At 42.2% G+C, this 23790-nt stretch overlaps 1 protein-coding gene across 2 annotated transcripts in view; it reads left to right on the top strand.

Moving 5' to 3' along the window:
- The window catches only part of NUP93 (nucleoporin 93), a 103738-nt gene that overhangs the window by 38282 nt on the left and 41666 nt on the right, over positions 1 to 23790 (top strand). The window contains exon 1 of one of the 2 annotated variants that reach the window (XM_077751302.1): positions 15140 to 15190. The exons of the other annotated variant lie outside the window; for it this stretch is intronic. The gene's annotated coding sequence lies outside the window, so the exon portion shown is untranslated. Of the gene's footprint in view, positions 1 to 15139; positions 15191 to 23790 lie in introns of those variants that run through there. 2 annotated transcript variants of the gene reach the window in all.

Here is a 23790-nt window from a genome sequence, read left to right as displayed (position 1 = left end):
TGACCCTGTGTATCACTTTGATCTACTTGCTACGGCACTCAGTGATCTCTTATTTCCATTTTGGAATGTTCGACCCAAAGCTTTCCAGGCCTGTAGCCTGGTGTGGCTCCTTCCATTGTTAGCAGTTGCCAAGTGTGGTTCTTCGGTTACAAAACTTTGGGGTCCAGGTTCCTACTGTATCCACTAAAAATCCACATTCTCTGAGGGAAGTGAGAGGGGGCTCAGACAGGGGAGACCCCTGGTTTTGCTTCTTTCTGTTTGCTTGTTGGGGACCAGGAACAGAAGCTGGGAGAAAGGAGGGGCAACATCCTTCACAGATAAGACCTGTATTAGAATTTCTTTTGCTGCAGAGCTCCCAGAACTAGGATATATTGCTTTCTTTGTAAGCTTTTCCCCCGTTTGACAGATGCTTGGCTTCCATCTTGCACTTCAGATTCGGAGAGGTTGAGTGAGCCCCCCAAGCTCAGGTTGCTGGCCACCGAGCCGAGCTAAGGCCCTCAATTCTGACAGCCCTAGGTCCACAGCACGAACGGCAGCAGTGCCCGCACCACTTTAATTATCTGGGAGACCCACAGGGCGAGGTCTCGCTTCTAACCTGGAGAGGCTGTGAGGCTGAGATGCCATCGGCCAGATCCTGTCCGTGCTTGTCAGAAAACCACTGCCCTTGAAGCGCCGCAGCAGAGCTGGCCGGCTGGGCTGGGCGTGACCCATCATCTGAGAACTTGTACAGAAAGAAGCCGTGTCATACAAGACCTATTTACAGCCAGGACCAGGCAGTTCATTTAATTTATAAAACAAAGGGGAGGATTCGGTCAGCAGAATGCAAGTAGGAGGGTGGATTTACTGGCTGATTTTTATTATTACTACCTGATTTGGTTTCTTTCTTTGAATGGCATGAACAGAAGGATATGAGGGAGAGTTTCTTCTACTCCTCCCCCCCCCAAAAAAAAAGTATTTTAAAATGCTGTCAGCATCTTAGGGACAGGCAGAAATGGCCTTGAAGGTTATAATGTGCTTGATTTGTTCAAGGTACCAAAATACTCTGGTGTGATACTAGCTGGGAGCACTTTCTCTCTTACTAGGTTTTCTCTTACCCACCGTGCATATCAGTCTCGCATATTGTGTTAGATAGTACCGGCGCAGGGCCTGGTGATCCTTGACGGTTTGTGGGCATTCACAGCAGTACTTGGTTCTGTGATGAGGTCCCAGACTGCCCCAGGGGTCTTCACAGCGAAGAAGTATAGTGGTGGGTGTTCTTCTTTTGGAAGATGTTTCCTGAATCAGTGCCTCCCAAACGAGTTTGTCCCCCACCCCTATACAGTAAAAATGAATTACTAGGAGAAGAAAAATGAAATAAAAAACATACAAAGTATAAGCCTTCATTTTTTCAAATTAAATTCAGTAGACATAAAATCCCTCCATCAGTTTGCTATAAAAGTTCTAAATGCTTATTCTCTGTTTTTGTACTTACCTGCTGCAGGCCGGGCACCACCTCCTCAGGGGCTGATGCTCCTTCAGCCACACTTGGAGTAGCGCTAGTTTAAATTGTTGTATTTTCCCCTCTCCCCCAACCTATCCACCTCCTCCCTTTCCTTTCTTCCTTTCCTTCCTTTCTTCCGTTTAAGTGTTTCCTGCTGGTGCAGTGAATCATTGCACTAAACACAAAATTGAATTCCTGTCTTCTGTTTTACCCCAGCTAAAATGGAGGAGGCAGAGCTAAGGTCTATTGAACATTTATTGCATCAAGACACTGTACTAGGGGTGCCTGGGTGGCTCAGTTGGTTAAGCGTCTGACTTGGTTCCAGTTCAGGTCATGATCTCAAGGTTCGTGAGTTCAAGCCCCACATCAGGCTCTGTGCTAATGGTGCAGAGCCTGCTCGGGATTCTCTCTCTCCCTTTCTCTGCCCTTCCCCTGCTTGCTTCCTCCCCCCCCCACCCCCACCCCCCCCTGCCAATAAATAAACTTTAAAAATAATTTTTAAAAAAGACACTGTAGTAAACACTTCCTGGGTTTCCAGTAACTATTTCAGGTGTATACTATTGTTAACTGCATTTCACCGATGGGGAAACCGAAGGCCTGCAGAGGCTAGATATGCCCGACTTGAACTCCCTTCTGTTGGTTTGAATTCAGTACTGTGCCCTTAGTCCCCTAGGTTTTAAATTTCATTTGTAGATCAAGACTGTTTAGTAAAGAAGTGAATTTTCAAGACACATTTGAAAGAGTAAAGTAGTTGAAGTATTTTAATAGAAGTATTGCTCAGCGATTGCTCATTTAGAGCAAAATAAAGACTAGAAAGCCCACAGTGAATGGATGTGGTGGGCATAGCTCTTATTTATATACGCTTAGTAGTCAAATCATGTTGACTGAGGAACAAAGCTGGAACGTGCTTTCTCACCCTTTCTGCACACTGCTGCTGGCTTGGGGGGTGAGTATGTGTGTGGCAGGGGTGAGTTTTGCAGGAAGGCCAAACCTGCTTCATCCGTTTATCTCCAGGTGCTTGCTTTTTGCCATAGTTTTGTGCTTGCTGAGCTGTCAGTTTAATTTACCGTCTAAAGCTCAGCCCGTTATTTCTCAGGTTCGCTGCCCTACAGGTATACTGTAAAAGGTTTCTGTGAAATCTTAGAGTAGCTTTTAGTTTCGAAATGCCAATGCTGTGTGTTTGTGAAAATAGGTTGTGTTCAGCTTCTTGCTTGATCATCTTTGTTTTGTTTTGCTTTGCTTTTGAAGCGGAGCTTGAGTTAGAAGAATGATGCTAGAAGCAATTTAAAGGGCACATCAAGTTTTTTACTGTAATCCTGAACTATTGATTGTTGACTTATTTGTAGGTTTAATGCAGGCCCATTTCCTTACTTAGCGTCTGACTGGCCATTAAGCTCTGGCAGTGTGCCGGAATGTTGAAATCTTACGTCTTATAATATGATTTGGCTGTCTAAGGGTATTATGTGTGTTTGGTTTTTATAGACATAGACAAGGCCTTAGCCTTGTGTGTGCTCCAGAATACAGGAAAGAATTTCTCTACAGCAAAATTATTCACTTCTAGGAGACAACAGAACAGCGAGGTGACCTGGAGTCATGCAAATTGGTACTATTTGGACTAACTGGCTCTTACAAGTAAATGTAGACTAACATAACAGAATCTTGAAGAGAAGGCCAACCAGGGAGCTGAAAAGACATGGTAGTGTTCCACTGTAGGTCACAGCAAGGCACTCCCGTGTACGGAGCCCTCAGCCTGTTCCTGGGCCACCCTCCTCGTATGAAGTTGGAATTAGAATCTAGCCAAGAGGCTGGTAAAGTGTTCTGCTTAAGGAGGGAGCTAGGCTTAGAGAGGTTGGAAGGGAAGTAATCATTGTCTGCAAGAAGACTTTTATACCCTCTTCTTTCACACCCTGCACATCTCTTGACTGGAAGAGAGGGTAAAGCCTAAGGGAGTCAGGGACAAGAAAACATTAAGTTTGGGATTTTGAGAGGGTGAATAGGAACTGAATGGCTTTAGGAGAGAAAATTCAGTTTTCCCCCTAATTACAAAAGTAAGACATGCTTAATTCAGAGAACTTGGAAGTAGGCTTTCATCACCAGCTGTATTGCCCCTTCAGGTTGTCAGAATAGCCAGCATTTGGAAGTGTTGGATTGTTTTGCCAGTTAGTTGAGACTATAGAACATCAGTTTGAAGTGACGAGGAAAATTGATTTAATGGAGAGAGGAAGTATGTGTTAGAGATCGGCTATAAAAATGACCCTCATAGTTCAGAATTGGTCAGTTCTTCCAAAATGATGTACAGTCTTTTCCTTTATTCTGTAGGAAAGGCTTCCTAACGTGTGAAGGGTGATCTGAGACATGCCGGTCTCATGAATAACTGTTACGTCATTTCACTGCTCCACTCAAACCATTTGAAAGAATAGTTATCTGTGACTTTGTCCTAATTTGGAAGATGCAGGGGAAAGGAACAGGACAGGAATATTATGTGAACTTTGAGTGGTACACCATAATAATTCTCCCATTTGTGTGATACTTTGCAGTGGGCTTTGCCCATCACCATCTTCTTTCTCATGGTGAAATGGGTTGAATGGATGTTGACATTCTCTTTATTTAGGAGAAGGTATTGAAACCAAGATGGAGAGATTATTTACTATCAAAGGTGGATCTTGAATCCAGACACTTATTAATGCCTTGCCCTGTGTCCTTATTTTTTTAAAAATTTTAAAAATGTTTTATTTATCCTTGAGAGAGACAGACAGAGCATGAGCGAGGGAGGGGCAGAGCAAGAGATGGACACAGAATCCGAAGCAGGCTCCAGACTCTGAGCTGTCAGCACAGAGCCCTTTGCAGGGCTCGAACTCACAAGCCATGAGATCATGACCTGAGCCAAAGTCGGACACTCAACCGGCTGAGCCACCCAGGTGCCCCTTGTCCTGTGTCCTTATTACCATGCCTTGCTGAGGAAGGCATAGGGTGGCAGGTGACTAATTGGGTAAATTGCAGGTTGGTTTGTTTTGCAAAGACACTAAGCTAGGTCTTTTGTCACTTGTCATTTCTTGATGTTTTGGTCCTAACTTTCCTCAGCTGTTTCTTCGAAGTTACATTTCCATGTATTCCTTTCTGTGTGGAAGATTTGTGAGTTGCCTAAACCAGTTGTAGAGATGAAAACGTCACTCAGAAGAGGAACACCGTGAACTGGGTGGGTGGTGGCAGACCTCACTTTCCCGTCTGCGGTACACTTTGGAGCAGAAACGATTCTGGTGTTGGTTGCTGCTGCTGAGTGATTTCCAAATGCTCTTTCTGTGAAGGGGCTGCATCTCCTGAGACTCGTCACACCAGATAGAGCCTATGAGCCGTGTTTTTGCCCTCTGAGTAGGTCTTTGGTGCCAAGCAGCTGCACAGAGGCCAACTGTCCCCCAAGCTCTCCGTATTCGCATGCGTGTCATATTTGAAACTTTAGGTGGATTGGACTGTCAGAATTGAGAGCCGATTAGGGGTGAGGTTTTCTGTTGGTGTTTGTTGTTGCCAGCTTTTGCTTTCTATTTCTCCCTCCCTCCTGGTTTCTTTCCTTCCTTTAGGCTATCCTCCCTTCCATTCTTTTTGTCTGTTCTTTTTATCTTTTCTCCTGTCTTCCTTTCATTCTCACATTCTTTCTGTCCTGTGCATCCCACTTTCTCTTCTCTCCCCCAAATGATTCAGACCGGCTGGCCCGTCAGGGGCAGCTACTGCTAACAGGGGACTGTACCTCCTTTTCCCCGAGCATCTATCTGTGAGCTGTGCCACTATGGCCATGAGGACAGTTCCTGTAGCCTTGCGGCGTGCACCACCACGGCTGTCTTGCTGTGTAGAGTGAGCCCGGCCCGGGTGCGAGGTTGAGCCGGGCCAGGTTGAGAGCGGGGTTCTGCATGAGCCTGGCCCTGCTGGTGGCCTCTTCCTCACATGCTCTCATTACTTATGTTTTCAGTTGCACTTGCAAATCCCCGGGAGGCAGAACTTAGTTTTACCCATCCACTTAACCTGCCTGTGTTTGATCTTCTAATAGAGCAAGGCTGACGTTGAGGTGCATTGCCTTGTACTGGGCCCTTTTCCTGTAGCCTCTGCTGATATTCTGCTTTTGTTCTGCTCTGTTTTGTGGTGCCTGCCTCCGCTTGATATTGGGGATATGTAAGAATTTTCTGTACTTAGCAAACTAAGGTTTGGGGTGAGGGTGTTACAACCTATTCATTCTTTTTGAGGAGTGGTTTTACTTTAGAGCCAGATCCTAAGAAGAAGGAGTTAATGGGGAAGAAAATGACCAAAGGAAGGAGAATATTTGAAATTCTTTCTCGTGTTTTAGGAATTAAGTTAAAAATTAATGTAGCTCCCAGTTTCATATGTGTTCTTCTCCATTTGTTAACTATTCATCCAACTAGCTCGTTTCTTGGTGAGGGAGGAGGAGTGTTAGGCAATGGGGTTTATTTTGGAGCAGCAGACATATTGTGGAGCCCTTCAGGCGTCTAAGTTTTTCACTGGGGGTTAGGAAGGGAAAGGAGCTGCAAATCTCATCTCTGTTTTGTATTAGCTTTCTGCCTCAGGTTGGTTTTAATTTCCTACTCCGTTCCTCTCATGCCCTGAATGCCTTTGGCAAACAGAAAGAAAGTCTTTGTTGGTTATTCTAAAGGGTGGTGCCCAGACTAGCTGCATCAGCATCACCACAAATTTATCAGGAATGCAGATTCTCAAGCCCCACCTCCAGACCCGCTAAATCCAGATCTCTGGAGGTAAGGCCCAGAGTCTGTTCCACAAGCCCTCCAGTTTGAGGTGGAGCAAATTACGTGATGGCAGAAGTCTAGTGGAGGTACGTGCTGCTTTTCTAGTCGTCTCTGCCACCTTGTAAACTTCACCCACCTGTGGACCAACTTGGAGCCTGCAAAGCAGTGTGTTTATCTTTCCAGTGTTTGAGTCCATCAAGAAGTTATAACCACCGTTGTTTGTATCTTTGCTTCATGAAGAACACAGTGGTCAATAAAATATATCTGAAAAACTTATATGTATTAAAAACTTATGACTTCTAATTGGTCATTGATTACCTTTTCACTCTGGAGGTATCGACTCTGATACTGAGGCTGTAGCTCAAAATACACTGCCTAAAAAGCAGTCAGAGCCCAGAGGGGAATGAAGAAGGGAGGGAGACAGGAAAGGGAAGTGGAGGGATTAATAATCCCATCTTTGTTAATCATCATTATCCTCTCTGATCGCTGTGAGCGGATGTGCTGTTGCTTCTGCAGATGTTAATAATTCATGGATGGACTATGCCAAAGGGAGGCCTTAAATCTGGTCTCTCAGCAGATTAAATACACCGTCTGCCATCAGTAGGAGCCAGGAGAGATGAAAGATAGACTTGTTGTTTTTATTCATTAACCTGATTTTCTCTGCCTTTCTCTTTAGCTCCTCTCATCCTCATTTTGTTTACCTTTTCATTTGCTTCTCTGTGCGCCCTCCTCCCGCATTGAGTTAGTCCTGGGGATCTTGGGTCTACTGTTAATGACATTAGATTTTACTTTTCCTTCTCTGCTAGTAACAACAGATGCCATGAGAGAAAGCAGAGAGGCAGAATAAGTATTTCCTTGGAAATGTCTAAATCAGTCTGCATATTTGAAAAATGTATTAAAATGTGCAGCCAGTGTCTTAGAAATCATTTGAAATGGCTTCTCTTTGTTTTGAAGAGTAATTCTATTATATAGGCAGTTGAAGAGACACATAACATTTGTACTTCACATAGGTCTGGTGTCATTTCCCTGTTTGATAGATGAGGAGACTGAGACAAGAAGTGAATGGCTTGTGTAGGGCTACCTAGAACCCAGTTCTTTGACTCCAAGACCAGCATGCTTTCCACTAGACTTAATTCCTTCTTCCTTTTAGAAATCATGTGTAGGTGGCCTTAAGGCATTTTACCCATATCGCACCATATTCATTTCGTCAGTAAGGCTTAAACAGAAATGAATTAGATTAAGTTCGAATAATACATAGGTAGCCAGCTTGATAGGATCACTTCGATTAATTTCTAAATGTACATTTGCCGAGAAGGACCGGAGTCAGAGAAGGCTGATGACAATCTGCACTTGTGTAAACATTTCTGGAGCTTCTGAATAACAACCCTCAGCAGTTTATAGGCTAATCGATAAATGTATGCACTGAACCCTGTGCAGGATGCGTTGTGAAGCACCCTAAGTGGATATGATACAGTCCCCATCCTTCGTAGATTTTCAGTGTTTTAGGTTTACCTGAGGGGATTTGGCTACCTGCAGTGCCCCAGTATCAACTTAAGGATGCAAGATGATGGTAGAACTGGAAATGTTTTAGCCACCATAGTAGTTTGCTGGAGGACTTAGTGGTAAGAAGCATATTAATAAAACTGGACCCTTGTCTTTAAAATTTTTCCACCCATGTCACTGCTGAAAGGCTGGCGGAGAGAAGAACAGTATGGGAAAAGCAGATTTTAAAATCAGGTTAATCTTCATAAAAAATGTCAAAATCGCAGGTCCTTTGGGTTCCTGTTGTAGAGGTGAGAGGTGAAAACCTGACCAGGTGTTTTATAAGGCACCGTAAGTTCCTGGGGCCTAGACAGGGCCACCTGTCTCACTTGCCTTGGCTGTCTGTCCTGACCTGGAGCGGGAGGGGTGAAAGGCAGGGCCTTCTCTCCCCTCTCCTGCCTCTCATGCGCCCTGCATCCTGTGTGGCACTGCCATGTGGTCTGCTTCACATCCATTCTGCTGTTATTGTCATATAAATTTTCCTCTCATTATTTTTTTTTATAATTTTCTTAAGGTTTGCATCCTTGAGTGTAATTTTATTACATCTTAATGCCACATTTTACTTATTGCATTGAGGAATGCCATATTCAACTTTATAATAGGATTAATGAGAAAATAGAATCCTGCCTACAATTTTCCTTCATAGAAAAATTTTAGGAACTGTATTTTGTATGCCAGTGAATTTGAAAATCTGACCAGATAATGGAATACAGTTTTTTCCTGTTCAAGTCATTGAGAATTGGATAATTTTAGTAATCCTTTTCTTTCTATTGAGGAGCCTTTTTTTTTTTAAAATCACTTTCTGATCTTATCTGTGTTTTCCAGCTAATAGTAGAAATAGAAAATATGTGCAGAAAAAAATTACATGAAAATTAAAGTTTCAGTGTCTCTTATCCAAAATAATAGTAATAATACAATGAACTTTGCTTTAGGAAGCAAATCCTAACTCTGAATATCTGCATTTATAAAGGAAATCTTGGGGTGATATTCGGCTCTAGAATTCCTTCAAATAACAGCTTCCCTACTGAATTAAAAATAGAGTTTGTTTAAAACAATTCTATTTACAATCAACTTGGTAAGAAATATATCTGTTGTGTAAAGTACATGGGTAACAAGAACTAGTAAGCTAGAAGCCCTTCTTTTACATACACCATTAGCCCTATGTGATAACTGAGGGTGCCATGGAATCTGGGGCTTAAGCTCGTACTCCAGAAGCTTTTCTCTCGTACTGCTGTGCAGAGAGTTCTGTAAGCAAGAAACCCAGATCCTGAACCCAGGAGCTAGACCAAGTCGCTGTGTGACCTTGGCCAGAATCTGAGTTTCTCTGTCCCTTATCTTCTTAATCTGTGCCACAGGGAAGTAAATGAATTGCCCCTGAAGTTTTATGGCTGTGACTAATGGGTTTTCATATACTTTGCTATTTAAGATATATGTCTATATATATTTTTTAATTGAGACAGAACTTCATATAGTCTACACATTTTTGCCAAAATCACTTATTCCCTCTGTCTAAATACTGAGACTGATGTATGCTGTGTGAGATAGAGAGAGACAGACAGACAGAAAGCTCTCCTCATTCTGAGTTTCTAAGATCTGGGACTGCAGTGAATTGACCTGGAGGAATATTTAAGGAGAGATGCTTCCTCCTTCCATTTTAGCCTATTCCCATTAGTAACTGCATTTACCGGGGAACTACTTCCTGAACATGTGTTTGAAGTGGAAATCTTACTTCTGAAATTACGTTCACCCTGATGTGTTAAGTCCGGGCCTATTTCTACAGCCTGCTCCCACCCTGTTTGGTTTATAGGCATACCAGAGGCAGAACCCTGCTCTGGGGCAGCAGAAACTTCTTAGCTTCTCCGTGCAGAGGGAGCTTTCTTTTCCCTGCTTTTTTCTTGACCCCTGGGCAGACAAGTTTGCATATGAGCATCAGAACCTTAATTTGTTTTACTGCTAAATAATGACATGCGGAAATCAGCTGATTTTTATTGACTGCCTAAATCTAGCGGCCCTCTCTTAAAACAATACTCAAGGTGAAATGTCATTGATAAAATTAGCAGATTGCTTTTTCATTCTCAGCTGATTTGTCAGGACAGATCAGCTGTGGATGCCACGCCACTGACTTTGGGCCAGGACCGCCTCATCTTCCCTGAACCTCCTTGGCACTAGATAGGTGCAGCGGAGAAGGAAGCCGAATCTGGGAATTGAATACTGTTGGTAACGGTGCTTAGTCACAGAGGACAGTTCAGTGCCTCTGCACATTGGCCAAGAACCACCTCAGCATTCATCTTACTACCTAAGGCTGCAGTGATCTCAGGGAGCTAAAGAGATTTGAAAGAACAAACAGCAAGCAGAAGTAATATTTAGGTCCTCTTTAGGTAGTTGCCTGTATCTACCTGGGTGGGGTCTACTGAACACTAATACAGATCAGTGAAGTGGCTTTGTTGAGTGCCCACTAGGGACAGCACCGGGGTAGGCACTGATGGTAATCAGAATAAACATAAGTTCTGGATACTGTCCTCTGGAAGTTCATCGTCTTTTACCCGGAGATTCAATACTGACTAACATTGCTATAATAGGACCAAACCGTCCAAGACCATGTAAAATGACAGACAGAATTGAATGGGAATGATAAGAGGTTCTCAATGGCTTGGGACTTCAGAGGAGAGGAGTGGAGAATGATGAATGAATTCTGGGTTAGTTGGGGAAGACCCCCTGGAGCAGACAGGATTTGAATGGGCCTTTGAAACATTAAATGGGCATACCTTACAGGAAGTGAAAGAGTATATGAGAGTAATAGCCTGACCAAAGTCAGGGAGGTAAGAACAGAAGTTTTGTGCTAGGAAATGAAATCTGTCAGAGAGGGGGTATCAAATGTGGAAGGAGTGACTGCCAAGCAGTGGCGTGTAGGCAGTACATGCTGTTTAAAGTTTTGGAGCAGGTAAATGTCAAGAAGAAGGGGAGGGGGGTGTGGAAACCCACAGAAGTTGGCTTGGCCAGTGGAAGGGATACCTGCTGAGGCGGTGGTCAGAGACATTGTAGTGATCCAGGCGTGATGATGACACCAGGACCAGGTGGGTTGGTGAGAAAATGCAGAGGAAAAGATATTTGAGAGATGCTTGGAATAAAACCTCTTCCACACTTGGTGCCTGATGGGCTTAAGAAGGATGTTCAGAAATAACTTGAAGTTTGTAACAAGGGGAAGGATTGGTGCTGTTGGTCGAGGCAGAGAAGTTAGGAAGATTAACTAGATTGAGTGTTGAGATTTCACTTCAGTCTTTGATATTCTGGCAACACATCCCCATGGAAATGCCCCTGAAACATCTAGAGATAGGATAAGAAGCAATATTCAGAAAATAGCTCCAGACAGAATTTTCCAGAGCCTCTGGTCTAGAGGTAAGAATGTGGCAGTAAAAATGAATGTATCGGAGGGGGGATTGTTTAGCATGGAGCAAAGGAACAAGGTATCAGTGAGAAGAGAGGAGCCAGGAGGTTGGTGACGGAGGGGAAGGGAAGCGGGATCCAGCTATGCCTTAGAAGGCTGGGGGGGTAGGGCACAGTAATTGCCCCACCTCACATGGCCTCTCATTCCTAACTCTTAAAAGCACTTACCCACCAGTGATACTACTTTATCTGCCCAGCAGCCCAGTGAACCTGGCAGAAGGTAGAACAGAGCTCACCAGGGACCTGTCAAAGTCTGATTTCTGGATAAAGCCCTGCATATTGTCGTGGTACTTTAGAGCTTTATAGTAGTTCACTTGAACGTGGTAATTTCACCCAGCGATTATTATTATAATTCTACCTAAACCACAGAATTTCAGTGACTTCCCTTTTCTGTTCTATAATCTTATTTATTAATGACAATGGGTAGAGAAAAAAGAAAGAATACTAATGCCACACCTTCAACAATGTCTCATCCTTGCTGGGTTTCAAGTGTAGGCCTAAGGAAATTGGCCCCCTTTTTTTCCTGCTCAGAAATCTTTCAAGCCAGTTAACTGCATGAAGATCAGAGAGTCTTCAGAATCTGGATGCCTTAAGTTGGATAAAGTGTTCCTACTTTTTTAGGAAAAATATTTGTCCTATACCTGTCATCGGCTGAGAAGTTCTTTCACGGACTGATTGGTAGGATCTGTAGAGAGATGGATATAGAAATAACAAACTTGAAGCTTTTCTGTTGAACACTCTCATTAGAGTGAATTCTAAGGAACTGTGTAAAGGCGTGCTTTGTTGGATTTTGCGTAGACTACTGTTTGAGAATTCAAGCCCTCACCTGAAATGCGGAGATCTTTCAAATACACAGAGACCTTAATCCATTTTGTGCCATAAGCTCCATCTGTCTTTACACTTTTGGGTGTCTAGATTTTTTTATATAGTGGGTATCTGGTGTACAACTGGCTGTTGTAGTTCACAAACGTGGTGCACAGAGAGTTTTGAAATGTGGTGTTGATCCCTTTGGTAGAAAGGATCGGACATGATCACTATTTGTTTTTTTTATCCCTTATATTAATAAATGCTAGATCTACTAGTTATCTACCCTTTTTTTCCTTCTAGTTTTTGGTGCTTGGGTCTATGTAAAGACAAAACAAAAAAAATTATGGACTACCGAATAAACGTTTAGGAATTGATCACTTTATGTTCAGCTAGTGAGAAAACAAGGAGAGAAGTGCCTCCTTTGTAAGGTAGCTGCTTTTCAGTGTTTTTATGATCTCCGCGTACATATTCAGGCCCCTGGAGTTTGAGGCAGGTTAGTTAACACTTCTCTCTACGCTCTGCTTCAGGGTCCTTTGCAGTCAGAATATTCTGCAACTCATCTGTTTTCCTAGATTGGAGGAAGACAGAGTCCAAGCTTGTTAACAATTCATTCTGACATAAAGAAATATACTGTTAGTTTATGTGTTGGCCATAATGTCGGAGAAAAATGTCTTAATAGTGATGCACTGAGGTGGGTTTTTTTTTTTTTTACTAATGAAAGTGGGTTTTCTCACTCTCCTGTAGTGAACTTCAGATGTCTCCCTTGGGAATAGGTTTTAACCATCAGTAAAATGGTTTCACTTAAGCACACAGGGGCTTGGGGGTTCTTTTTTTTCTTGCCCCTTCCATCCCCAGGCAGAGACTCCTATTGCATACCGACTCTGCTCCAATGCAGTATTTATTTGATCAGAAACAAAAGAGTTTGCTTCTTGCACTGGTTCAGAGAGAGGTCCCCCAGGATTGTCTTTTGTTCGGTAATTGGAGCATAAGCTGAGCCTGGTTAATTTCAAAGCTACCCCCAACACACGTTCCCTTCTTCCCTCCTCCCTTCCTTGTGCTGTTTCTGAGCTGCTAGTGATACCTTGTATTGGGTCTGGAACAAAAAACAAAAACAAAAAAAAAAAGCTTGAATTGTTGGATGTTAGCTACAGCTACTGTGATATCTGTTAGGGCACCTAATAGCACTGTTAGTGCAGTTAATTTTAAGTTAGGGTAAGAAACAAAACTAGAGTGCTCTTCCGCTTTACAGCGCTTGTTAACACATGCACCTCCAAATTATGCATTTGGTGCTATCACAATGAATAAAACAAAGGAAATCACGAGTTGATTTTTATGTTAGTAGCAGAAGTTCTTTCATCGTTATGCACTGTTCAGACACCAGTGTGTTCCTATGTTCATTCTTTTTCGGTTATATTTTTCATAAAGGCAGAAATGTCTGCAGCATCTCAACTCGGAGCATTTAATTGGCTAAAGTTTTGATGTAAGAAATACATTAATATAAGTTAATTATATTAATTGTTTTTCTTATAAAGCAACAAAGTCTAACTTGGTTCTACTTCTTTAAATATCAGAATGATGACTGTGGATGAATAAGAAGCCTAAGTAGCCCAATTCTAGATGCTAAGTAGCCAAGTTAATATTTGTATGAAAATATATTGCAGAATTGGCAGATCTCATGTGTCATTCTGGTTCTGTAGTATAGGTGTTGGTTTTGCAACCTACAGATTGCAATTGTAGGGTTTGTGGTTTTTGTTTTTGAAGATGGAAGGGTCTTTCTCTCGATTTTTTTTTTTCTGCAATCTGCACTGTAATGACAGTCCACTACCTGACTGGCCTGACTTTAATCCTCTGATGCGTGGTTCTTCGTGCGGTTTGATCTTTGGTTTTTCATAAGCTTTCCTGCAGTTGCACGGTTCTTTGCTACAGTGAGTTTCTTTTAGTGACAATGAAAAGCATATGTTAGTATTTTAATGTAATCTTTGATTTTCAGGTTATACATTAAAACACAAAGGGGGAAAAATCCTTGTCTGAGGAGCTCTTTTAAAAACCATTACGGTAGAATGGGAATATTCATTACTTACACATCATATATTTTTCACTAAATGTTGTACAAAGAAATGACAGTTGAGCCGAGCATATGTTAATAAAAGGTCTGCATTTTCCTGTGTCACTAACAGTTTCGTTGGCTGTATATTCCTGAAATGCAAAATAGCCTCAGTTCTGTTCAAAGCTATAATTAATCTGAATAGTTATTTAAACAGTATTGAAATCTTTTAACTACTGAGAGGCCAAACATTTAACATGGTGAACATACTGCTCTGTTTGAAGGACGGTGCAGTTGATGAGGGCACGGCGATCTGAGATGCTTGTGTATGTTGGATCTACACATCCTGTAGGCTAAAATGGCAGAATCTGTCTGCTGCTGTATGAAATCTTTTAACTACCATTTATTTTAGCATCGTGGCATGTGCAAATTCCTGCTGCTCAGTTAAGGGACCAGCTTCACAACTGGTGTTACAATCTGTGGCCACAGCATTGCATCACAATGCAGCAAATGCATTTTCCCCATTAACCAAACATGACAGCTGAAGCGATTATTAAACATGCAAGATGTCGGAAGTCATCAAAAATTCACATCAGAGTAATTGCAGTGGCTTGGGTCGGGGAAAAAAAGTACCATAGCATTCCTTGCCTACATGTTGTCTCTCCCCCTCTTAAATCTTAACTTGGTACAGTCCGTTAACAATAAAATACCCTTCTGTAACCTATAAACTGTTACTCCTATCAGTTTGTGCTTTCAAACTGATAGCTGACTTCTCTGAATTTGTGTAGAGCAGCATGAAAGATGACGCTGTGCCCCAGGGGCTGCAGGACACCCTTTTTAAGGCGACCCTGCCGTCTCATTGTCTAATTGGACTCTTTACTGCTTCAGTCATGTCACATTTGCAGGGTGTTCTCTCTTTTTCTTCTTTCTCTCCTCTCTCCATCTCCCTCCTGTCTTCCTTCCTCTTCCTCCCCACCCTCCACACCCCCTCAAATCTGGCTGTCGGGAGTGGGGAAAACTTGAGCACTGGTTCCAATGGAGCTCATCCCTCATAGAAGGTATGGAAGAGCTGCGGTGACCAACAGCATCGACTGGTCTGTAACTCCTAAAATTTGAGAGCTGCAGGTAGGATTACCTATGTTTTGTCAAGAAATTAAGATAAATGCACCCTAGTAAATAGAGTGACAGCATGTTGTTGCAGTACCTTTGAAAGACAAGATCTTGGCTTGTTTAAAATTTCAAGGTAAATTCAGAAGATTTAATTCCTTTGATAGAAAAAGTACTTGATTCTCCTGAGAATTGTTCAGATTTGTGCCTTGTCATTCTAATATTTTTTCTTTAAAAAATCCAGTGGGTGGGGCAGAGAGGTATTTGCTTAAAGATTTAAATAAGTTGGCTATTTCAGATTTTTGTAGACTTCATTCTTAAGTAATAAGTAGTGTGGACTTTTTTAAGGATTTTTTTTTTAATGCATTTAAAGTGCAGAATTCTTCTATGAGGAAAAATACTAAAATAGAATTTCTTTTTGCTAAAACTAGATCCTTTGGGATTATAGGTGCCTCTGTGTGTGTGTGTGTGTGTGTGTGTGTGTAGGATGCCTTAATTCAGTCATTTCTATTTTGTTATAGGGAAAAAGTACTATTGGAGGTATTTGGCATTATCTCACAGGAAATGCTTTAGCATAAGACTTTAGATAAGAAGAATTAAATAGTAACACAAAGATGTGGATTTTTAAGTATTATCCAGTGTAGGCAATTTAAATTAAGGTAGTTACTTTTTCTTTCTTAAATTCATCCTCAAAAGAGCCCGAGTCCTTTAAGTATATGTCACATTTTTGGTGTAGAGAATGTGATTTCAGTACGTGAGACAAAAACTTCCTAAGTCATGTAAGGATTATCTGGAGGGTAATAAAATGATAAATGTTGCCTGTAACACTTTTTTAGTACCTTGATTAATAATATCAGAGATGAAAATGCTTTTAAAGCAGCTTGCCTCTTGTCTTCCCTTACAAACAACAGAAAAAGACGGTGGTATATAGCTTTTTATCCCAAGGAATGTATTGTACCCTGGAGCCTGTAGGGTCTGGACTTCTTTCTGAAGCAGGGACTTGGAAATTGCTCACCTAGTTGAGAGATTGAGCTCTCTTCAGAGGTGGGGGACTTTCTGTACTCTTAACAATAGGAAGACTTGAAGAGCTGTCAAGTGGGGGATGGAGGAGAGCTGCTCAGGGAAGGGAGAGGAACTGAGAATTTTGCTCATCTCAGCATTGGAGGTCTGGATTTACCCACGACTAAGATTCCTTTAAAACTCTGACCCAGTGCAGCATTGCAAAGAATTGATTTCTGAGATGAGACAATGAGCTGTGGTTTGCATTTTGTAAAGATGGAGGAAACCTCTAACACTGACCCTGTATGGGAGATGACTCAATTATCCGTGCCTTGGTACAATTGCAAATTATTTTCCTTTGTCTGAAGTGGGTGGATGCCAGCGCCTTCATCAGAGCTCCTTAATTTAATGTATGGAAAATGTCTCAGCCACCATTTTTAACAATTAGCTGTATCATGGTTGAGGTGAGCTGCATTCTGAAGGCAGCTGCAGGGCCATTTCATTTACATTCGGCTCTGTGGCACAAGAGCTTTGTGACTGTACAACTCAGAAAATGAATTTGCATAGAAGAGTTCTCTAAGAGGGTGGAGAATATTCTCAGAAAGAAAATGGAATCCTTTTGTCTACAGTAAGTATTTCTCATATAATCCTATAGTGGGGGGAGGTTGAAAATTTGTCTTTGGGTGAAGGGGCAAAATGGACTTTTAAATGAATCCTGCAGATACTAAAGGTGTAACACAGAGGTTCTTGGATGTATTTTTCTATTTGTGTGTCAGAAACCAAGTGTAAGATACATATATATATATACACATACGTTTGGAATATAGGTTCTATGAATGATTTTAACACATGCTTTCAATTCATTCTTCGGTAATTTAAGTTAATGATAGGTACGAATTCATCACTAGTCAAAAGGTGAAAATGACACTTGGGATAAAAAAAATCCAAATATGCTATATTTAAGAGTTTAGGCTTCTTTTCATGGTCCTTTACAGCTTGTTTTTCCATCCTGAAGAAAATTGCTAGATTTTAGGTTAGTTTTTGTTTTGTTTTGTTTTTAGAAGAAAACCCTTCCATGTTAATGATCTGTAGTAGCTGATTGAAATACATAAGAAAAATTATCTTAACAAAACAAGATTTTGTCCTAAAAGATCAATAGATTGAGACTTTCACTGTCTTTAATGGGGATAATTCTTAGTGTCTTCTGTTTAATTAATAGTTGTGACTTCAGAGCTACTTGTGGAAAACTCTTGTTTGTGATTGTAAGCTTAGAGATCTTGATTCTTAAAATTAATTGGATTTGACTGGTTTATTCCTTTGTTCCTTTATGCTATTACTAAGAGGAAATAAGTGGATTTTAACTTTGACTCGTGTGTTTATTTTTTTAAAGGTACTTAACCCTGAAGAATGTATAGTCACTGTATTTTACAGTAAACTGTACCATGAAGAATTTGCTCAGAATGCTTTAGTAGCCGTTTCAGGAGTTGAATCTTCACAGAACTGAGTATCCGAGAATCCTTTTAACTTGATATCAAATTTACAAAGCCAGCTGCTCCTGCAAGTCTTACTGCACTAGCTGTTATTCATCCCACTCACTGAAGGCTGGTTTTCTCTAATTGATAAGATGTTTTTGAAACTAAGGGAGGGGAGAGGAGGATTTTCATATCAGTCTTTTCATTGAAATAGGAACACTCACTTATCCTAAGCCCTGTTCAGAATCCTACATAGATTCCATAAATCTTACATAAAACTCAGGGTTGCAGCATAAGCGCCTAGATCTCAATATAATTTTTGTAATCCTGAGAAGGACATTTAATATATTAGTTGTTTAGATATGTGGTAGAATGCAAAGGGATTCTTTCCCCTTGATTTTTACAGGGCTTGCACATAGAAATAAAAGAGTTTTGGGGCAGCAAACTAAAACTCCCATTTTAACTGCAGCTTTGCTTGTATAAAATGGTTGGTTGGATGGCGTGAAGGGTGTCACAAAGCCTTCCTTTGAAATTTTTAAAGTAAAACTTGGCTGAAGATTCTGGTCTTATTTTCTTTCCCTGGCTTTATGTAAATCATGTACAAGGTACTCTGGGTTAGATAGCAGAGACCCAGTTGCTTTCCAGTTTTTTGCCTCCACTCTACCATGTTCTACTCAAGTTTGGCTCCTGGGAAGAGGCTTTCCTTTCTCATACTTGTAGGGGAGTCCCAAATCTCTTTAATCTAGAAGCTCTTTGGTTTTCTCCTGCAATTTTAGCCTAGCTGCTAATAAAGAGTCAGGGGCTCACTCTTTTTGCTACCAAAAAAAAAAAATGTATTCATATCAGACCTTTGAATGCTCTGGCAGTGCCATAATGTAGATAAGCAGGCATGTCGGCCAGCCCGCTAGAAGCATTCCGTGGCACTAAGATGGCAGTGAGGAAGGACTAAAATGGCGTCACGAGGAACACTGTGATAAGAGGTGGAGCGTATGAGTTATTTTTCTTTAATCAAGTTTGAGGACACCTCTAGTAGCACTGCTTTGCCAATTTACAGTTATTTTTTGTTCTGTTAGAAGATAGAAATTTCGATATTTTCCTGAAGTAAAGACTTAATTAGCATTTATATCTTAAATAGCTTCCAATTGTTGCTTTTAAGAAATTGGTGACAGATACGGATAAAATAAATTTTAAATAGTTATTTTATATCAGTGCTTTTGAAACTCCTTGCTTTGTGTTTTCTGCTTTTTAAAAAAAAAATGTAGAAACATAACTTCTTCCAGTAGAGGATGGATTTTAGAAAACAGGACAGTCTGAGTCTCCTTTATGGCAAGATGAAGCTAGTATTCCTATGAAAAGATGTTACTTGTTTTTGAGTCTGGTTTTCATTCTAGCTCTGTGTGGGCTTTGGTTATTTTCTATATAAAATATATGTTGCCATCTTCAAAAACAAAGTTCATTTCTTTTGCGGTTCATGGTATAGATTATTTTGACCGTAGTCATGGTGGGAGTGACCATGCTAATTTCTTACCTGTTCCCATCGCTCATGGAGTTGGAATTTCAGGAGCTGGCTTCAGAGTTAATGAAGTACAATCAGGTCGTCTTGTAGTTAGATAAAGTAAGGTTTACAGTAGTTAAATAACTTATTCAAGGTCATACATCTGGAAAGCAGTCGATTTGCCCTAAATTCGGGCCACCTGACTCTTTATCTTTGCTGTGCTGCGTATACTGCGGTCTACATCTGAGTCCCTATCTTTCTCTTTGTGGGCTCACTGGTGGCTGATGGGCCTAATGGCAAAACCTAGCTTTACTTTAGCAGCCTAGATAGAGTTCATGGAGGTGTTCCTACTCAGTCTTGTCAGAAAGGACTTAATTGAACTGTGCCTGGAGTCTTCCCGGGTCATATTGTATTTGATATACATTTATAAATTTATAATTTATCATTTATAAACAAACATTGAAAAATAAGACAGTCTGTAAGTTGAGCTTTTAGGTCCATTATGTTGTCTCAGCTCAGAGGAGGAAGTGCTCGTCTCCTGGGATGGGCACGGGCATCACGCCCGTCTGCCCTGAGCTTCGATGGAGCCGGGCCTTCTGACGTGGGCTCCCGGCAGACACTCCTCCAGCTGTGGGTGTGGGGGGCCCCGCGGTGCGGGCTTGCCCCTTTCCTAGTAAGGGTGGGCTGGGCGAAAGGTCAGTGTCAGGCTATTTGGGTTTGTAAAATGGTCTTGCTCTCTCTGCTGTTGTTTGTATGCGCCATTCCAGCTAAGCAGTGTTGTCTGTTGTCTGTACCCATGGTGATCAGTGGTGAGTGGTGTATCCCATGGTAGTCCCTCCACTGACGGGGTGAAGTCAACACGTTTCCAAGCGTGAGGTTTTAGAGAATGCAATCGCAAGTACTGTTAGCAGGGCAGAAGCGTACCATGACAAATTCCATGTGAGACAATGGAAGTTAGAAAAGAAAAGTCTCTTGCTTGTTTTAGTGGACTCCAGACAAATGTTTGAAAAAGAATTTCTGAATAAGAAGAAACTGCAGCAAAACCAAAGCTCCCTTTTCTGTGACAGCCATGATGATCCGTGCTCCAGTCCCCTAGGCATAGGCAGTGCTGCATAGCGGGAGGGGCTGTGAGTTTTGACTGCAGTGTGACTGACACCGTGTGCCAGTAGGGAGTTAATAGGACACGTGGTTCTCAAACACCGGCCTCACTAGCAGCGCGCTTTGTGCTTGCTAAGTAGAACTTAATCCTGAGCGCTGTAGAAACGGCCTGGCAAAAACCGCTTGGTTCCCACCTGACTGGCCTGGAGACACACCCTCTGCTGTCAGCTCTCACAACCCCCTGAATCTTGCTTTTGTTTCCTGTTTCCAAAGGGAAAAGACACTAAATAGCAAAGCTGGGGGTCCCTGGCTTGATTTTTTAAAAAATATAAGACAAGGTTGTTTTTAGTGAATTCTTTTAGAGCGGGTTTGGGGGATGGTAGAGGGGGATGTTGGCTGTGATAAAGGCCATTACTGAAGCATTCCCGTTTTATACTGCAGTGCGGTTTGAGTACCCTAAGTTCTTTGAATGTGGACTGATCCATTTCCAAGATGGAAATCAGTTCCTCAAAGACACATTAAAACATTTTTATCTTCCCTTAATGTATATGCTCCTTATCTTAACCTGTCACGACAGGTGGCATTGGGATTAATATTTTTTCGATCTGTTCATACCAGTGAGCGAGGAGAGGGTTCTGGTGCTGGTTTTTAAAGCCAGACATACTTCGCCACACTGTTACATACCATTTGCAACACTAGATTGAAGTTTTCTTTTTAGAATCCCCCCTGTTCTTTTGTCCCCAAAGGTTAGCCGTAGCGACTGTACTAGGTTTTTGGGGAGTGGGGGATGGGGGGATGCAGTGCAGGGAGGTAAAATGTTCAGAGCTGCTGTCCTTGCTTTCTCCCATGTGGCCACCTCGACAGTGTGAGAACAGTTGGCTGGCCGCCCTCGCTCCATCTCCGCCTTGGCTTCTAGTGCTCTTGTTCCTCCCTGCCCCACTTCCAGTAGGGGAGAGAGAGGAGGGTGGCCAGCAGACGCCCAGCCGCTGCAGCGGGGCACATCCTGCTGCATCATGGCGCCTCTCACTAGGACGCAGGCTCTGGCTTGCTTTTCATGAATGGGTGAGGTTATCAGCACTGAGCAAGCCACATCGACTCCCCAGACCTCTTGTGACCAGTGAGAGAAAGTCAGTAACCCTGAAAGGTTACTCCAGGGCTTTGCTGGATTTGGGAGGAGGGGAGGGGTGTTCTGTTGAAAACATTTTTTCTCCCTAGTGCCCAAATGGCCCTCGTTTATGATTTTACTCATTTATAATGCACCCTTACTACTTGATCCCCTTCTGCATGTAGTCTCCCAATGACCGAGCCGAACAGAGTGCGCTCTTCCTGGACGGCCAGAGATCGATAACAGATAACAGGACTGCCCTGGGCTCCCTGCAAGGGCACAGCTGGGTTTGCAGTGGTAGCACAGGAGATTTAAATGGCCCTCCCAGGGGCGCAGCCCTTAACTCCACTTTGCTTTGCAAGGACAGTAACCCGAAGTGCTAATAAGCAGCCCTAGCTTCATGACTTGCTGTAGAAATAGGAAGAGGCATGTAGTAGTTACGTGCCTACATCATGTTGACAAGGGAGGCGTGCTGCCCTCCTGCACTGCTGCACAAGGGGGAATGGCATGGCCCCATTCTCCAAAACTTTCCCTTCTGGGTCATGGTGAGTCTCGCCTCTTACTTCTTTTCTTTACTCAGCACAGAAAATCTTGGAAGTTGGATTTTTGTTGTATGGTAATTACCTTTCCTTCTCTTCCTCCTCTTCATTCTTCTGTGGGTTAGAGAAGATAATAGGAAGGGGTCCACAAAAGGCAGCTAGGTGAACTTGTGTGAATGGCTCTCTCAAAGGCATATGGCTTTCCCAGAAGGCACAGACAAGTGGGATGGAATTTCATCATGCCTGGAGTGGCACACCCTTGAAGAGACCAGGCATGCCAGCCCTCTTAAGTCAGTGCTGTCCGGAAGGCCCTAGGCGGATCCAGAATGAGGCACTACCCAGAGCTGTGTATTCTTAGGTTTAGAATCTCCTTGGACACATTGAGTTAGCTTTAACCTGTGAGAATTTGTAGACCATCCTTTAAACCAGTTTGAATTATGGGAGCAAGTGACTCGTTTTGCCTTAATGGACCCAAATCCTTCACCTAATTGTGTGACCCTTTGTTTAGCCCAGTAGTAGAAACCATGTACAAAATGGGACCCTGAAGCCTGACAGTGACAGATGGCTTGGTGCCCATGCAGCGCCATGTTACAGCAACGAGGCCTGCCACCTGTGGCTCCAGAGCTGCTTGCAGGCTTACAGATCTGCTGAGCTGGCAAATGGTGGGACTCGCAGCCACTCTTGCAGGGTCTTCTGCCTCCTGCTGCATGAGAGGGTCCAGGCTTGTGCAGAAATGCGCAGTGAGAGGCCCTCCGGCAGCATGAAAATACAGTGCAGCTGGTGACGTCAGCTGCCAGCTTATCACTGCTTTTTGTAGGGGAGGGGGTTCAAATATGATGCAGTCCGTGCAGAAACAATTTAAAAGCATTAAGCTTTTGTAGAAAACAAGCTATGGGGTTGACTCTAAATACCTGAGTTGGAGGATAAAGCCTGGACTTGCTATTCGTATCGTATTCCTTGCAAAAGAAGATTTCACTGTCTCTTAGGTGTTTTAGGCTGACATTTTAGGTATTCTTACTATGTTGCGTTAAATATTTCTCTGATGAAATAACCAAACATGCTATAAAACATATGAAATTCCCCCAGATTTTGAAAATGTTTACATTTAAAAATTTCTCTGTTCATCTTTTAGGCTTTATCAGTAATGAACATCTCTTTGCACCTGCAAATTCCTTGAGGCCTTCTCCGTGGGCACCACAAGGGAGCTAATGAAAAGCATGTCCATGCCATCTGATAGGCCCAGCGGCTCTGAGCACTGGCAGGCTTTCCGTTGTGCCCATCTGAAAACAGCCTCTTGCTTTGTCCTTCCTCACTTTTTTTGCTTGTGTAAAAACTTCACCCACGAGAAGGTTTCAGAAGAGGTCATTTTTTCAGAAATTGGAAAGAAAGGAAACTTCAGAGGGTTAAGGGAATAGGTATTTTACTTACAATGAGCTGAAGCAAAATAAATGGATATAACTCACACTCCTGTCTTTATAGAAAAAAGACACTTCTCCATTTCACTATCTAAAGGTAATGGCTATTTGCCGTGCTTATTGGAATTCTTGTTTCCATCTTGGAACAAACCCTCTTGATTATTCTGTCTTTTAAGTTTATTTTTTGATCTGCTTCGTTTTCTTTTCCTTGTTTCATTACCTTGCTAGCTGTTGCTTATGTCTTGGCAATGTTTTCTTAATCCACAATGACCATTTTCTACTGTCACTGCTTCCTTGTGTTATTATTTTGATTTGGAATATTGGTATTCTCCTATTAGATCTCCTATTAGATCTCCTATAGATCTCCTGTTAATTTGTACATTGTATGTACTAAATGAGAGAAGTTACAAAGCCTTTAAACTTTTTTTTAATGTTTATTTATTTTTGAGACAGAGAGAGACAGAGCTTGAGGTGGGGAGGGGCAGAGAGAGAGGG

The sequence above is a fragment of the Crocuta crocuta genome, unplaced genomic scaffold (assembly GCF_008692635.1).
Source record: "Crocuta crocuta isolate KB4526 unplaced genomic scaffold, BGI_CrCroc_1.0 scaffold124, whole genome shotgun sequence".
NCBI classification, from domain to species: Eukaryota; Metazoa; Chordata; class Mammalia; order Carnivora; family Hyaenidae; genus Crocuta; species Crocuta crocuta.
Note: the sequence above shows the minus strand (reverse complement) of the source record. Positions and strands in the feature narration are given on the sequence as shown.